The following is a 14,208-nucleotide window of genomic DNA, read 5'->3' as shown; positions in this document are numbered from 1 at the left end:
AAACAGGTGGAAGAAAACTTGTAATTCAACATTTTAAACGATTTTAAATAGATATTCGCGAACCATAGATAAAAAGGATTTTATATTTGAAGTAGGGGGAAGCTGCAAAACCGCTGTATGTTCCTCCTGAAAGATGGACATTGTCTGTTTAGCGTGGCGACTCATTGCAATGCAAGTGTACTCGCAAGACGACCTCTGACTTTTCGAGACTTGTTGGCTGAGAGCGTTGGTTCTTGCGTACGTCTGCTCCCCTCCACAACCCCTCCCTTGGTTAGCTGGCTACAGCATCGATCTTTCAGGTGACGAAAGAAAAAAAAAAGAATATCCGTTAATCAACAGCCCACCCATCGAGCTTCTGTGCATGCGCGTGGGACCAGGAGCGCGCGCGCACGTGTTATGAGGGCGGCTTGTGCCTCCGTCCGTGTGGTCATTGCAATATTCGTCCCCAGCACGTGCTCATTTGCATGTAGGAGTAGGCGTCGTCGACCAATGGGAGGGCGCGACGCATTATATTAGAAGCAAAATGGAGTGCGGGACGCGAGACAAGGACAGAAGACCAACGGAAGGCAGAGCCTCCCATCCTCAGTGACAGAAACGAAGCAAGAGAGACAAACAGCTATCTGATAGAGAGAGCCAACTGCTTCGCTTCCTAAAAGTTCGGACGGCCCACCATTCTGCCGCCAGAGTTTATCAAAGTCTTCAAAGTTCCCAGAAACACCCGCGCCAACCTTCCAGACAGCTCGCGACGATTCATCCCAAGGTAAGGCTAACGTCAGTAAGAGTTTGATAGGTGTACCCTAGCTTGTTGTGTTTGCTTGCATCTCTAGGTTTGAAGTTACACGAAGTTTCATGACTATTACATTCGTGAGCAGAATGAACTTCATGTCCATGTGTCAAAGCTGGAAACTGTCATAACTGACACTCTAGAAATGCTAGAAACTGTCTGGAACACCAAGTACACACGTTAACCGTTTTCCAACTCTGTTATTATTCTTCTATTTAAACCATACAAAAACTTACAAAACAGGGCACAATGAATTTCTGTTAATTTTCGAGTTGACTTTTATTACTTGAACTTAAAGCGTATTATTAATTCATTTCGCACTTTCTGTGATATACTGGATCCGTTTCCAGATATACCACCATACTAAATGTATATATATATATAAAGATGGAGTGAGAAAGAGATAAGGAGTGAGGAAAAATTCTTAGTGTGAAGGTTTGTCTGCTTCAGGCTAACTAGGCACCTAGTGAAATAATTTTATAAAGAGTTTAAATATCGTATTTACTCTTTCCAGCAATCCTATGATGTTTACTGAAACTTTTAAGTAGTGCTCCCGGCGGCTAATTTCAGTTTTCCATGCTTACCACACCTTTTGATGTGTGTTTTTATGGTCCTCAATGAAAATGCAGGATTTCCAAGATCTTAAACTGTGACTGCTTTTTTTTCGAAGTTATTGTAGCGTGGTGTGTAAAGCGGGTAGTCAGGTATCTGAGACAGGGAAAAGCAATACCAAGCCAATAACTAAGGTAAAGCAGCAGGTCTTCGAACCGGGTGCCACACGAAGAGAGAAAAACACCAAACGTACACGAAAACGATCTGTACCCATGATAGTCGGTCTCTGTTGGTGACGAGTTTAAACGTTGCGCCAACTGTCGGACATGGAGAAGTTTCCTTGGAAGCATAAAAACAACTTTGTTGAAATGCATTAGTCTCATGTTATTTTACTGTAAACAAATAAATCCATCCATGTGTGAAATAATTATAGAGACAAAAAGGTTAAAATGTTAAAATTCTTTGGAAAATAAAGCGACATGATGCAGAGATATTTCAAAGACTTAAATGAGTTTGAGGGAAAGGGAGTTCGATTTAGAGAGAGCTCCTCAGTCAAGAGAAGTTCACTGTTTTCACTTTATAAACATGTGTTTCATATTTCCTCTCGGATTTTATGTGGGCTCGTTAATGCAGGTTTAAGCCTTTGTCGTTGAAAAATCATTAGACAAAACCAGCGCTCACAATTATTTGTAAATTTGAGAACTTAATTTGTAATATTTGTAATTTAAACCAACACAGCTAAAAGCTGGCTCGCTAATTCTTTTGATTGCCACGTGGACGCGAATGTAAGATGCGAATCATCGTTCAGGGCAAGAGGGCGAGTTGAAGCCCGGATCACGCAAACCTCCATCCCCATCCTTGTAAGTCACGTGTCCTCTGAATCACACACACAGAAGTGACCTCTGTCCTTTCATACAGGTACAACGCAGGATGTTAGCAAAAGTATGCAAAACCGCAATATTACACAGACTTTCCACGTGTAACAGAAATGTTGATTTTTGAGTAACATATCCGATGAGATTAATCCATGTGAAGTTAAAGACACGTTATTTCAAAAGAAATATTTTATTTTTTCCTTTGAATTAAGCTCTCTTTGAAAAAAAAAGAGAATGAATTAAGGAAGACAGAATTATGAATTATGGTGCCGAGATGACGTCACAAGCAGAAACTACATTCACAAGCGTTCACTTAAACGCTGCACGAGGCGTGGGCGTCCTCAGAAAGCGTTTGTCCTGAGGCCAGAAGCACAGACCCTCGCTAGGTGCTAGCTTGATGGCTAAAACATAGCAGTCAGCTAAAAAAACTCACGTATCCTAATCAGTCCATCGTCAGCCATCCAGCTTGCGCCTAGCGAAGTGGCGTGCACCCGGGCCCTGGTCTAATGGAGGGCCAGCAGACGGTTATCGCACGGTTGGGGGGAAAAACTGTTCGGGGTACCCGCCACCCAGTTGTTTCGCACAGAGAAAATGCTGGCGTTCCTCTCCCATCAATGTGTGTACTCCAGCTCATCTGTGATTTGTGAAACAATATATCCCACAGGACATCAGCCACCAGAGCGGGCTTATGTTCCCCGAGCTGTGGTGTGCATTAATGTCCTGAAGTTTTTCTCGCACGGCACTCAGCAACATTACAAGAACCACGCGTCCATATTTGGCCATTTGATGCCGGGCCAATATCGCTTCTTGTGGGCGACCTGCGCTAGAAATCCATTAAATGGGCAAAATGCGTCTTTAAACACAGCGCCTAAATGTAATAATTGAAATCTCATATGTTGGACGCAGACAATGCTGTTTTCAGCAAAGATCAAGTGAATTTTAAGTGATTACTTGAAAGGGATGCCAGAGGGGAGGGCAAGAGTTTGGGCTTGCACTGTGTGGTTTGTGTGCACAAAACTGTGTACAAAAGGATAAATTTAAATCAAAAATACTTTACTATGTATATATTTATATGCAATGGGCATGTGAGTTTATGTCCTGCTTGATTGAAATGTCCGTTTCCAGAACATAACCTTATTTCCTACTGCCCATGTCTGTAAAACGTATGGAGTATGACTTCGTCTGAAAAAATGCGCTATATAAATCCCACCATCATCATCGTCGTCGTCGTCGTCGTCATCATCATCATCATCGTCGTCGTCGTCGTCGTCGTATAATCATTGTCATCGAAACATAGAATAAGTAGAGGTTGAAATTACAAATGAGTAAGTCTTATTTGTATTTCTTATACTATAACTTAAACTCAAGGTTTCTTCACTCTAACAACTTTGTGCGTCAATTATACATCAAATAATCAAACAATCCCGTTTGCAAAAGGCAAAAAAAATTCTGCTTTTAAATAAAGAAAATATTATAGTTCGCTTCTTTATTTACTTATTCAGACGTAAGCATAATCCCGCAAGGGCAGAACTCATAAAAGGCAGTATCTAAAACGACGACATTTAAACACTTTTATTCGAAAATGTTAGTATCTACTAAGTGTACCTTAAAGCCCGTTTTCGGTTCCGTTATAGCAGTAACTTCTTTTTCAAACTGCTCTCTCTTGCCCGGTTGCTACTTGCCTTTAACCGCTCACCCGACTTTCCCCTCTGAGAAACAAGTGAGGTCTGAGGAAATTGTATTTCTAACCAATATCCACAAGTAACTTTAAAACGAATAGGTTTGAACAAAGTGAATATGACCGACAACCTTACCATGTCTTAAACCACAAAGTTAGCCTTGTAATGGCCTGCTAGTTCGAATCCCCGGACACAGCTATCCCCAGCACTGACACAAGGGGCAAGTCACCTAGCTTTTTATTTTACTATAAACTTTTGTGGATGGCTTGCACAGTTTTAGGTGTAAGCATACATTTTCATTCAGTTTCAATACCTTTGCACCAATTTTTTATGAAAAAAAATGTGTATTTCAGAGTAAGGTTCAATATAGACATATTCCTCACTAGTATGTGTAAACACCAACAGGCGTGTTCGTACATTTGCCCCAAGCATACGGCTTATGAGATAGAGAGAGAGAGTGAATGAAGTATATACCTGTCAGCATCTGTGACTTGATCACTGCAACTTGTACAGGGGAAAATTGGCCGACTATCTACTTACCCAACAGCATCCATCATCAAGGTTGTTTTTTTTTAAAAAAATAGAATCGTTATCGTTTGGGGATGTACTGATATGTTTGGAATTGCGATCAGCGGGACACACAAACACCTAACGATGCAAATAGTGCAATCATTGATTTCTCTTTCATTCACTGGTCTTGGACAAAACGGAAATTGTTTATTTAGAAATGCGAAAATCTGTCTGAAATTTAGAATGCATCAAAGTATTGAAAATTGAGTATTCAACATTATCATCAATATATCAATCGGTTATTGAGCCTCAATATTACTATTACAGTGAAAATTTGTTGCGCATTACTCTTTGTAAATTATCAGTAAATATAGTCCACTTGCTCAAGTATTTCATCATAGTCAGTTTTTCCTGCTTTTTCATTCACATCTCCTACTCTTCCTTTGTCTACTTCTTTTTTTTATTTCCCTCTATTCTTTCTCTCTTCCTCCATCTCTGCTCCTTCTGTCTATTCTAATCAACGTTTCATATGTTTGTTCTGTGGTAGCCCGGGAAACAGCAAAGAACTATTGTACTATTTCTTACTGTTTGTGTGAAAGGCTGTGAAAGGCATTCTGATGTGTCGCAATCTGCCAACTTATGAGCAATTGGCACAAAGTCCTTCAATTTTTTTCTGTTCCATTTTTTTTTTCTTGGCAATACTGGCACAAAGCGCCTACCCGAGAACCGTGAATGGTACTTAAAGTATTGGGTGCCATGCTGCGATGTTCTGAAGCCACGAGCAGGCGCCACGCGTCCGTGGGCAGAGGAGATGCTGGACGACTCACTCCAGCTTCCGGTCCCATTAGTCTCCGCACACATTCCCAGGCTTCAAAAGGACCAGGACAGAGAGAAATTATAGACACTGCACTACAAGTGCTTGATGCAAAAGCGGGTTAAACGGAAAGACAAACTTATACTACTAGTCCTCGGCTGTCCTTCGTGCTGCACAATTCACTAAAGAAGCGAAGTTTTCGCCATGAAAAGAACCGCAATCAGGAATGTGGGAAAGAGCTTAGGGAGTTATAGTATTGCCCTAAGTTTAGATTCTTATGTCATTTCAAACAGACAAAAAGGGGGAGAGCTTTTATATTTTTAACTCAAATGTTACAGCATATTATCATATCCACAATCAAGAGAAAAGATGGATGTTGGTTCAGATAGAATGGAAGAACAATGAACACAATGCAGCATCATTAAAGATTTAACTGTCTTCTTTGTCCAAGTCCTTCTGATTGTAACTACGTGCAATCACTGCCGGATATAGCTAAAATAACCAGACTCGTATAAAATTGCCGATTTTGCCCACAGAAAGCAATGAGAATACAATTTAAGCAATAATGTTATTTATGGTGCTACAAATTCTCGGGCACTAGGGAGTGGACGTATTGGTTTAGAAAGTCTGGTCTAATCACAAGTTTGAGATAATGTACAGGAGACATACAAAGACACTGCTCGTGTGCGTTGTTATTTATAAGAAGAGAAAATAAAAGTGTTATGGGAGATACAAATAAATGTTAAGTGGCCAGCAGCAGCAAGAGCGCAGTGAAGACAGATGAGGTTAGAAGACAGGATGAGGATCCAGCAATCATTTCACAGACAGAGCGAGCAGTGGCAGGGAAGGAAGAACCGCACGTATTTTTCCCTCGCCAAAAGTCGGCATTTGCGTGAATAAACGCGACATTTTCATTGTTTCCGGCCAAAGACACGTGTGCAGGTTCAGTGAGCCACTCCGTCTTTGCCTAACCCCGATATTTGTGCAGGATAAATGCAATGGGCTCTTTCCTTCCCGTCAATAGACCCTTGAAGAAAACCCGAGCAGAACTTCAGCATTTGCTCAGGATAAACTTGTTACCCCTTTGGGAATGCGCTCGCTCGGGGGATTGTTAGATACCAGGATGCTGTTCTTATGAACTAGTTCAGACCTGTGGAAATCTTTTCTTGCTTATCGCCTTATTGTCAGGTCCAAAAGTCATAGAGACTTTTCTGGAGTTTTTCTCTCGAAATCAGTGTTCGGGAAGAATGTTCACGCCTTTCTACCGACTTTCTAATCTATAACCTCCCGCACACTCATTAATTCCCTTTGGATGCGAATTATTCAGTCTGCACGCGTCTCTCAATCATAATCAGACTCGATGCCAAGAGCAGACAAATGCCATCATTAACGACATCAGGTCTGGAGGAAGCTGTTTGCCCCTTATTCCACAGTAGGCTCGTGGAATTGGCGGGCTTCGTCGATGAATAAGCGCAGACGAACTCGTCACGTCAACACGTTGCAGATGACTAGGCCTAACGCCAGAACGTGACAAACCAATATAGAAAGTCAGGAGAGGTTTTATTGAATGCTGAACGACTCATGTTTCGCTCAGTTACATGTCTACATGTCTGTATTCATTGGACACGTTTCTGTTCTGTTCACTTTTAGACTTCTTCCACTGATGTCGTCTCTCATTCTCTAACTGCCTGTCAGGGCTTTGCATCTCTTGTTTATGGTCTCCTTTTATGTAAGTTCTATGTCTGCGTGTCTCTGTGCTACACATGAAGTATCTATAGGATATCCACAAGATTTTTCAAAACTATCGAGTTGTTTTTGTATCTAAAGTTACTAAACATTAAAGAGCTAAAACAAATATAGTCTTCAAACTGTATAAACAATCGAAAACAATACGATAAAAAAGGGAAAAACATGACTGACTTTATTTGTTATATCTTTCTTTGCACCTGATGTCTTTTATGTAAAAATTAAGCAGCCATGACAACAGCAAAAAATAATTGATGGACATTATTTGTGAAGTCTACTCGTGTACCTGCTGACTTTTTCAAGAACTTGGATGCTCTCGGGACACTTGGTCTTCAGCTCTCCTGCCATGGAGTCTTTGAGTGGGTGTGATCAATGTGTCATGCCTCTTGTGGCACCAGATATAAGAGCTGTCGACCACTTGCGCACGCCGCAGCCTCCGGCCATCAATGCCATCGGCTGTTTGATCACCTGACTGACAGGGTGTGGGAGTGATCGCACAATCCTCAGCCGGATGCGTTTTGGAATGCATTCATGGTGAAAAGATTTGTTAAAAGAACAAAGGCTTGAACAAATGTATCAAAGGTTGTAGGTGGAGATGGATTTAGAAGGTAGTGACAACATATTATTTGTAAGAAAGGTATTGGCCGTGCATTTCGTAATATTGATAATGCTGTGGCTATAAATAACTGTTACTACTGTTAAGACGACTTTACTAAGACAACACTAGCTGGACAACATTAAAAGACCATGTTATTAAGTACTGGATGAGGATAACGCTGAAGGGAATGGGGGACTAGGGAACGAGGATGTTTGAGAATGACTGAATATCGTTAAAACAACAGAAACTACAAGATGATTCATTCTTGGATGCTCCTCGAGACGAGAAATGAACTCTGGGCAGCCAACCTCTTCACATGACTTGGTGTCCAAGTGAGAAATAACACAGAAATAATTGGCTAACTTGCAACAATTAGTAACAGTGTACTTGAACAGAAGGGAGGTGGTGTGCTGATGATGTCAGAAATGTTCCCGATATGCGTTCATGATCATAACTGTGAACACGAGTACTGCTAGTTCGTCATTGGGAAGCCATCTTTTTTGGTTTAAATAAATGAAATTTCAAACCATGTACCACCGACCAAGTCTAATACAACACATAGCAACAAATATTAGAAAATTAATGCATCTTCCTTTATCTACAGAATAAATCTTTCCCCGTGGCCGTTTCATTATAAATACATGAAATTTCTCTCGAACATTGTAAACAATCGTTTCACTCAACAAACAACGTTCATGGCGCCTTCAGCTTTACGAACATCACAATCATGTGAAGGCGCCTCATAAACCGTCTTTTTATGTGGTGTTAAAACATGTTCCACGCCGTGTGAAAAACTGGAGGCTGGTTATTGATGCAAATGCCTTCATTGTACTGGGCCGCGGATATATAATATTTTTACAGGGACGTAACTGGAATAACAAAACAGGAATAGAGAACGCCATTTGAAGGAATATACCCAACGCTTGAGAGATAAGATGAGCACCAGTCGATACGAGGCTGGTTATAGGGTTCATTAACTGTGGGAACTGTGAGCAACGTGGCCGGGACAAAGGCGTCCTTCACCATGGCAACTGTTTACTTGCCATGAAGAACTTGCCGCGTGCAGGGACTGATCAAGGTGCAGGCCAGTTGTGGAACAAAGTCTGGCACGTTTCACCAAAGAGTGAAACTGCATGGAAGAAGTTTTTCTGTTTAATTTCCTGCATCTCTCTTCCTCTTTCTTTCTCTCTTCGTGCGAGGTTTTGCTTCCACGCGTCAACCGAATTACAGTCAACATCTAGTGCGTATGTGTGTGCGTTTGGGGAGTGGAGGAGGTTGGGCATAATGGGTGCGAGCTGAGACAGCCAGGCACGACCTGTCAGTAAGACGGGAAATTAAACAATTCCACCAACTGGTAACGATTTTGTAACGATTTCCCACGTCACATGACCTCACCATGACGTCATCTAAAAGTGTGTTAAAAATAGAAAGATAGCATCAATGCCAAAGTTTAATAAACACTCATTAAAATAAAAATAATAATTATCTGGTTTGTTTGTCATTGGCGTTGGCTTTAAAAACTTGGCTAAAATGAAAGATCTGTATCTAACTTTTAACTTCTGCGTGCATGCACATGGCCTACAAGCATGATGCTGAAATTAGACAGAGATGTGAACGAAGTGACATCGATGGTTAAAATCTGAATTTCTCTAATAATTATTATTTTCCTTTTTTTTTTGCTCACTGCCTGTTGTTCGTGAAGACAGCGTTGCGTGCAGTGCAAATTGTGCGCAGCCCAGAAGTTTGTGGAAATTAAGTGGAAGCAAGTGCTGCTCAAGGAGAAACTTTCAGGGGCATATGCATACTCTAGAATATTTTGCAAAATAATTTAATACTGTCACGTTATATAACTGTTATGCTACTGCTACTGCCGTCACTATGCGACCATCTAAAACAGACTTACTAAAAGGGTAGGCACGCGGGTACATATTATATATATAGGATGCATACAGACCGTCACTCATCTTACTTGCAGGGCTCCAACTAATAGAAGCAGATGACTGTGATACAATTCACCATCCACACGACACATGGAATTTCGCTACAACCTCTTTTTCTGGACATGGTGCTTTTACATCAGTGTCCATATAGAGACATTACCCATTATTACAGATATCGGAAGTAGTCGACTACATTACCTTCCATTAAGAAACAGAGAGATAGAGAGAGGACTGGTTAGTATGCTAACGAGCGTCTGCCTTATATCTCTTTGTTATGCAGTCCATCAGTGTAACAGGGTGGAATAAGAACAAACTTTCATAAAAATCTGTTTCCTCTTCGTGCATAGATTTTCTCCCTCAGGCAACTTATTGTTGGACATAAAATAGTTTGTCTGTTTTGTTAAAATGTCTTATTCTTATGTGAACAGAACAATATTGAGCAGAGTATACTTACTGTATATAAGTACTTATTGTTCCGCAGGAAATGCGGATGTGAGATACACAACCATCTATGCTGTTATCAGATCATGTTCAAGGAAGGTGTTGCATTTTCTTGTGTCCATTGTAGTTGGAACTGAAACCTACCATAGCGTTCTGCCATCAGATATTTCACACATAGCGACCACAAGGCAACATGTTGAAAATTCAGTTGCTATTTGAGAAAGAGCAGAGAAAAAAGTTTATGCAAAGATAAATCTGCTATTCAAAAATCTATCGACAGGCCAAACACAAAAGCATAAAGAATAAAAGAATTTAGGTTTCCTGTTATTCGCGTTAGGTCGCGTTATCCATTACCCCCTTTGTGAAAATAATTCGTTATGGACACTTGGTTTTCTATTTTTATTTTATTTTATTTATTTATTTATTTATTTTTGTTAATAGTGTCTATGAGGACGACTTCTTTCAACTTTGTCTTTTCGTATCAGAGAACTTTTCTCTTTATTTTTCGCTAAGATGTTTGCTTATCTGTTGCTTCTAAGCGTCGAAAAGGTGCCAGAGATTTACCAAAGTGATTCAGTAAAATATCAGTTCGTGTTGACTTTCGTTTAAGAAGTTTATTTACCAAGTGACTCTACACTCGCAATAATATGATGGAAGAGACAAAGCAAAAGGAAGAATAATCAGGCCTATCCTCTCCATATGCACATACGACATATGCACATACTTCTTTGCTTGTTTCCTCTTCCACACTCACAAACACAGCAACTGCCTCACAGTCCACAAAAGGACACAATCAACTAGTATCGGTCCTGACACGAGCTACGGCAAAGAATGATTTTGAAACATCCTTTATTCTGGCTAACCGAAAGGCTATGACACCCACAAGGCATTAATATTCAGACTTTTCCGTTTACCAAATAAAGGATACAAATTATATTCACTTTGAGAGATGTATCTCCACCTATAGAAATGTTGGACTTTTCTTGAATGTTGTGGAAATATCTTCAGTCAAAAGGAACCTCGATCGTCTGCTCAATCGTCGCTCAAAGTGGTTCATCGTGTACGATGTGCATGTCAAACATCAAAGCCAACGTCCCTTCTTGACTTAATGATTCGGCAAGAGATGAGTCTTTTCTTTCAACAGAACAAATACTTTCCTATCCGCATGTCGAACCGATAGAAATTAACAGACGGTCCAGGACCAAATGCTAGAAGAAACTCAGACACCAGTAAATGTCCTTTTGAAGAGAGGAGTTGTTACGCTGGTGTAGAGTATTGCACATTCCTTTTCCGTCGTAGCTGAGAAAACCGGAAATTACTGGAGTCATCCAAGTAGCTTCCAGATCGCGGACCTCGAGGGGAAGAGGGTCGTGCTTAAAAGGTTTTATAGTTTGAAACCAATGGGGGTGGGAGGGATTTCTTTGAAAGTTCAAAGCGTCTTTTCTTTGCCTAGTTTCCTCGCCGGTATTTATGTCGAGACTAATGACAATATTCCTCTTCTACTCAAAAGACCACAGATCGTCCTGTAAGCCAGGTTTGTAGCATTATTGGCAGAAAAGGAATAGTAGGGTATTGCCGGCGGATCTGTGCAGTTTCCGCTATGAACAGATAACAATATATGTATGTGGCTTTTTGAGGGCAAAAACGGGGACCAGGATCTGAATTTTATAGGTCATGAAACAAGGCTAAGTAATAAGGGATTGGTTTTGATGAATCACCAAGCAGTGTTTGAGAAGTCAAGAATCTGGTTTTGATGAATAAAGAAGGCTTAATTGAACGAATAAAATTGTTCAATTGCTTATCTATTACTTTATTACTTATTTAATTTAAAACAGATTTCATTAAATAATGTCCGATGTAAGGGGACGCCATGGGGCAAGCACTGTCTTGTACAAGGCAACATCCTGGACAAAAATGCAGGCATGAAAATGGAGATCATTATTGATGAGCGACCACAATGCATGAAGTTTATCTAGATATAAAATTAAAGCTCTGAAAGTGCAAAGACTGAACCATGACTTAACCAAAACTCTGGTTAAAGTTTTGTTTTATTTGAAACTCAAATTTCATTTTATTTTTGATGTAGGTTTGCCCTGCTTTGCGGGCTAAGGTGACTAAATAATGGAGAAACAGTTTTTAGTTTAAATGTTGAGGGTTCAAATGTGCTGGGCCACCAGAACTCCTATGATGTTCTCAAGAAAAACGAGAATCCTCAAGTTTAAAAAAACACACACACACACAGGCACACTTGCACTCAGAAAGACTTTATCTTTTGTAGCCATCTACATCCAATATAAGCTATTTGCAAGTTTAAAAAAGATTGTTTTAGACTGCCACACACCTTCCTGGCTACAACACCAAGTAAAAGCTGGCGAAGCTACGTTAAAATACGTTGCATGCATTACACAAGCGCAGAAAGCAGATTTGCCTGCAGGGAATAAAGTTCATCTTTATTGAAGATTCCGATTACACATATCTGGATGTGACAGGCAGCCTCTGTGCCATTACAGCGCCCGCAGGCTGAAAGATATCTCGTGTGGAGCCAGTTCGCATGGCGATGCCCTTCGGTCGCATCCTGCGTCGACTAATGTGGTCGGACAATGCACTTTTTTTACACAGAGCAATCAGGATTTTTCTCCCTTTCTGTTTCATTTTGTTTTCTTTATGTATAAGTCTCTTTGGCTGAATGGCTGTCTATTGACATATTTTTAATTCCTTACCTAAAGAACGCAAAGAAACAGAGTACATTATAGATGTGTGTACTAAAAAAAGAAAGAGACAGTTAAAGAAAAATGAAATGCCAAGGAAGAAGGAAAGACGGAAGAAAAAGATGTGACGGGTAGAGTAATGTATAAAACTTTGAGCGAAGTGTTCATCTCACATTCATATCATGTTATATTCAGCAAATGCGTTCGGAAACATAGCTATGGCTGAAACAAAACAAACACAAGACTCACAGACTGCAGTAGCTCAGCAATATGGAGGCGACACAAGACATTAAGACGCCCCCGTAGGAAACGGCCAACAGGCTCCCGCCGGTGACGACAATTACAGAAAAAAAGGGAAGAGCCCACAGTCAGGGAGACGAAGGACCCGCCTCACACAGAAGTCCCTTCATATCTCTCTCCTGCTGTTCCCTCTTTTCTTCTCCCATCTGTGTGCTTGATTGCGTGTGTGCGTGAGTGCGTGTGCGCACGTGTCACGACTCCTGTATTTCTTCCCTTTGCTCACTTCGTGATGGAGGTGATGCTCTGCAAACTCTGTACTCATGTTAGAACATTCTTTTTCTTTGATGAATCTTTTCTGAACATAGAAGGCTTGCCACATATCTACTATATCGTGAAGATACTGGCTAATACTGGTTAGTATTGTAGGAGTTGTCTCAGCCAGAATCCTCCAGTACTCCTACTTTCCCTTTAGCTGGTGTGGAATTTCACATTTAAGTAGAAAAAGTAAGCAAACTTTTGAATCTGCTTTGTAGTTCATCTCCTGATGTTTAAATAGCTTTTGACTAGCAACTAAACTCCAAACCAATCCATCCCATGTATTTTCTTTTGGATGATTATTTTGCTGACTCCTAAACACTCGTATTGTGGATGTCTTGTTTACTATTAATGACTAGGATTTGATCAAATAAAAGATTACAAATTTTGTTTTAGTACAATTTCAACTGATCCTGAGCAAGAACGTGAATATTCAAAAAGTTACTTGCAGATTAAATTGATGTTCGAAACATCTGTGTCCTCTACAAAGGCCTCCCATGCATACAACACAGGATACCCTTGTGACCTTAAGCAAGCTAACTTTTCCCCCCATGTGTAAATACTAACAACTTGAAATAAATTGCAAATCTTCACAAAGTTTCTGTTCGTCGCTGGCAAGGAGATCTTAGCTGTGCCTTCACTTCACCTTTTAACAATTTGCGCCAACATTTCCTGCCGGGCGCCATTGTCTACTGGCGGACATCCTGGGTGTCACCAAGGAACCTTTGCAAATGTCCCTCGAGCAGTGTAACAGAACGACATTTCTCATTTATGGGGAGAAGGATCCCTTTTCTGTTGCTTTCTAGTCTGGAAAGGAAAAGAAAAATAAGAACCCAGAACATTTTTGATCTTGATACAAACTTGTAAGATCACTTGCAGTCCTGACCCTCGGGCCGAGGTATACTCACACACGGTGGGCGAAGAGCAAAGGTTACAACGATCATCTTGTCGCCAGCGGACGTGTCTTTGAGTACACGTACTTCTTGATTGCACACTGGGGCTGTCA

The 14,208-nt window shown here is 40.6% G+C and overlaps 1 protein-coding gene across 1 annotated transcript in view; it reads left to right on the top strand.

Annotated features, from left to right (window-relative positions):
* Positions 1–519: 519 nt before the first annotated feature.
* LOC112558404 overlaps positions 520–14,208 on the top strand; it is a 30,228-nt gene continuing 16,539 nt past the window's right edge. The window contains exon 1 of the mRNA XM_025228896.1: positions 520–760. The gene's annotated coding sequence lies outside the window, so the exon portion shown is untranslated. The remainder of the gene's footprint in view (positions 761–14,208) is intronic.

Source organism: Pomacea canaliculata, linkage group LG2 (assembly GCF_003073045.1).
Source record: "Pomacea canaliculata isolate SZHN2017 linkage group LG2, ASM307304v1, whole genome shotgun sequence".
In the NCBI taxonomy this organism is placed as follows: Eukaryota; Metazoa; Mollusca; class Gastropoda; order Architaenioglossa; family Ampullariidae; genus Pomacea; species Pomacea canaliculata.
Note: the sequence above shows the minus strand (reverse complement) of the source record. Positions and strands in the feature narration are given on the sequence as shown.